The 3821-nt window shown below is 54.3% G+C and overlaps 1 protein-coding gene across 2 annotated transcripts in view; it reads right to left on the bottom strand.

Moving 5' to 3' along the window:
• Positions 1-2162: 2162 nt before the first annotated feature.
• Positions 2163-3821, bottom strand: part of WDR7 (WD repeat domain 7) — a 32431-nt gene continuing 30772 nt past the window's right edge. For both annotated transcript variants that reach the window (XM_027668592.1, XM_027668591.1), the window contains one exon: positions 2163-3291. The gene's annotated coding sequence lies outside the window, so the exon portion shown is untranslated. The remainder of the gene's footprint in view (positions 3292-3821) is intronic.

The following is a 3821-nucleotide window of genomic DNA, read 5'->3' on the forward strand; positions in this document are numbered from 1 at the left end:
CTTGTCTGTCCCCTCCCTCTCCCTGATTCTCACACCAGCACTCGGGAGTGGCTTTTCCCTCCTGGCAGCGCCGCCCCCGCCCCTTCCCGGCACCGCCAGCGCTAATTGCTCCCGGTTCGTTAGTGAGCGACAGCCTCCCTCCCTCACCCCCTCCCGGGGGCTCCAGAGCTGCCTTTCCTGGAAGTGTTTCCTCCCCGGGCCGCTGCGTTTCCGCATCCATCCATAATTGATGCCAGGCTGGGATTTCTTGCCCCGCCGGCAGGACCCGAGCCGGGATTTGCTGTGGAGCCAGGATGGAGCACGGCCCGTGGGATCCCACCCTCGTGGGTGGTTTCAGGGATGTGGGTGACAGGGATGGGATGGAAACCTGCCCTCCCATGTGCTCGTTAGCAGGGATGAGCTTCCCCCCGAGGTGTCCAAGTGCTGTTCCAGTGCCGGAGTCTCCCTCGCCCTTCCCAAACACCTCAGCCCCACCCCACCTCGGGCAGGTGCCCCTGGGGATGAATTTTCAGCTCTGCCTTGCTGGGAAACCTAAAACCCCCCCATGAAACCCTCTCTGTCACGCCCCAGCCCACCCCACAGTTACATAATTCCCAGCAGGAGCGAGCGCTCCGAGTTTTTAAGCCGCCGGTTAATTGTCTCCCTCCTCCCCAGCGGCGCGGAACAGACACGGAATGAATCCCACAAAACCACAGCTGACAGGGTTTTAAAAAATCTGTTCTCCTGCAAGGAACTGCGGGAAGGATGGGTGATTAATGAAGACTAGGGGAAAAAAAGGTTTTATCCAGCAGATTAATTTCCACGGGTGTTTAAATCCTTGGCAGAGCCGGACAAGGTGGAGATTTAAGGGCCCTTCCCACCCAAACCATTCCAGGATCCCGTGATTCTCCAACCTCCCCCTGCAGCCAGTGTTCCAGGAGCAGGTGGACAGTTTGGAAAATGGGAGATCTGGGCAAATTGACCCTGTGAGGAGCAATCACAGCTCCACTTCCCATTTCCCAGGGCAAACCTTCCCCCGGGACCGACCCTCAGTTTTCCCCATTTTCCAAGCGGATGCACTTGATGGGAACTCATCTCCTGGATCCCTGGGGTGGGACACGGCCCCGCTGGATCCCTGCATCCATTCCCAGATTGGATTTGGGCTCTGCTCTGGTTTGTTCCCAGCAGCACCATCCCTGAGTTTGTTCCTGCAATGAAGTGGATTTTAACCCATTTTCTGTCTGAAACCCATTTTTTTAATAAAAAAAGCCCAATTTAAACTGGTCGGACGTGCAGATTCCGGCGTCGTTCCCACACCGGAAGCCTCGGTTTCCTTTCCCTGTGCTGAACACCGGGAGTGAGTAAACGCCTGTTTAAAGTTATTTACATCAATAAATAAATATTTACCCCCATTTGAAGCCGCTCGAGCCCTGGGCAAACAGGTTCCAATTTACCAAAAAAATCAATTAAACCCCCGCGTCCTAATGCGCCGACGTTCCCGGAGACGTCGCTCCCGCCTCGCATTCCGAGCCCCAAATCAGCATTCCAAAAGCTCGGCTGTGCTGAAAGAGCAGAAAGTTTCACCTTTTAATTTTTCATAGGGGATTAATTTTTAATTTCCCGACATCAGAGAGACAGAGAGAGGGAGAGAGAGGGGGGAAGTTCCCCAGGAGCCTCTCCCGCTTCAAAGCGCGCTCCAGGCAACCGCTGCGGCCAGGGCCAATTTATCACACCCGAGGCTCTGCTCCATGGGGTCTTTTTTCCTGATTTTTTTCCTCGTTCAGACAAAAGTCTGAACGCTGGGGAAGTTTTCTGAAAAGTGGGACCAGCCTCGCCCAAACCCACCTCGGAGTGTCAGGGTTCAAAACGACTCCGCTCCCCTCCCTCTCCCCGCGCCGCCGGCTCGTCCCGGCCCTGTCAGAACGCATCCTGTAGTTAGAGCTTGGAAAGATTTCCCTCCTGGCTCCCAAGGATTGATTTTTCCAAGGCTCAGCAGCTGAAGGAGAGCAGAGGGTTCTCCGGGCGCTGCTGCCTCTGCCCCTTCCCTCCCTGGATCCTCCCGGGAATGCCGGAGCCATGGGGGTCGAACACATCCACGTGCTCTGGAAGTGGAGGATTCCCACAATTCCTGCTCTCCTTCCTGCCTGTTTCCAAAGGGAATTACTGACACCCAGGAAAACCAACAGGTTTCAGTCCAGTTTTATTCCACGAGCATATTTACACCGGGAATTTGAATCCACACGCAGGGAGGGGAGCGGATTCCCGGAGGAGCAGCCCCTGGATTCGCTCACACGGTGACTCCCGTCACCCCCCTCTCATCCAGGTGTCACCTTTGGCCTGGGAACTGCCAGGGAAAGCCACGGACACCTCTACACTCACAAACACAGCATGGATACGGCACGGGAAGCTCACACTGGAATGACAGGGGCGGGAATATCCGCTGGGAATATTCCCAGCAGTTTGTGTTCAACATTCCTAATGTCCTGCTTTGGAATGGGATTTCAAACAGCAGACAGATATGGAGCTGCTGGGCTGCAAATCTCACCTGAGCACTGCACAAGGAAATAAATGCATTTTATCCTTAGAAGCCATTTGAGGAATTAATTTCTTCCTTTTGGATTCTCCAAGTACCGTTTTTAGTTTAACATGTAGGGCCAAGCTCTGCAGCCAAGGAAAAGCTGGACAAACACACAATTAAGAGAGAATCTTCTCTTGCCCGTGAGCAGAAACCAGCAGATTTCACACTAAATATTCCACAAAATGAAGATATGTAAGAAGGAAACACAGTCACAGCCAGTGTAACACAGGAATATTCCTACTGATGGAAATGTTTCAGTCTATCCAGTCAATAATTTGTTTTTTCCATAGTTTTGATCATTTTTCCAGCCCCAAATGGCTCCTCTTTGTCCTTTATTTAAATAAATACCTGCACTGGCAGCAAAAACCACCTTTATATATAAATACTCCTTTTTTCCAAGTTTGCTGTTCCACTGAAAGGGCTTTTTAAATTATTTATATACACTATTATTTTTTCCTTCCGGCCTGGGCGCAGCAGCACTTCCCAAATCCCTCGGAAACGGAGACTTGATCCCAAATTCCAGCCCTCCCCATTCCCAGGCTCTGGGCTGTGTCACCCACCAGCATTCCGGGAGAAAATCCATGTAAACAAGGAGCTGTTGTGGTAAACACTGACATTCTGGGAGGCTCCAGAGGGAACAGGGGTGGGATGACATCCATGAGGAGGAGCCAGGCTCGGGATGAGGTGCTGCTGATCCCGCTCCGCCGGCTCTTCCCGCCGGCATCTGCTTCCTCCTGCACGCCAGGGAAAAACAGTGTCAGCTGCCAGTGGGATGAGATGAGAGGATCCCTCGGAATCACAGGGATCCCCTCAGATCCCGGCTGAGCCCCTCAGAGCCAGGGAGGATTCCCTCAGATCCCAGCTGAGCTGGGCAGGATTCCCTCAGATCCTGGCTGAGCCCCTCAGAGATGTGTGGGAATCCTCCAGAGTCTGAATTCCCTCACAGCCGGACAGGATTCCCTCAGATCCTGTCTGAGTCCCCCATATCCTGGCTGAGCCCCTCAGAGCCGGGCAGGAACCCCTCAGATCCTGGCTGAGCCCGTCAGAGCCGGGTAGGAACCCCTCAGATCCCGGCTGAGCCCCTTAGAGCCGGGCAGGAACCCCTCAGATCCCAGCTGAGCCCCTCAGAGCCCGGCAGGAACCCCTCAGATCCCGGCTGAGCCCCTCAGAGCCGGGTAGGAACCCCTCAGATCCTGGCTGAGCCCCTCAGATCCTGCCTGAGCCCCTCAGAGCCGGGCAGGAACCCCTCAGATCCCAGTTGAGC

Source organism: Corapipo altera, unplaced genomic scaffold (genome assembly GCF_003945725.1).
Source record: "Corapipo altera isolate COAL_440 unplaced genomic scaffold, ASM394572v1 205, whole genome shotgun sequence".
NCBI classification, from domain to species: Eukaryota; Metazoa; Chordata; class Aves; order Passeriformes; family Pipridae; genus Corapipo; species Corapipo altera.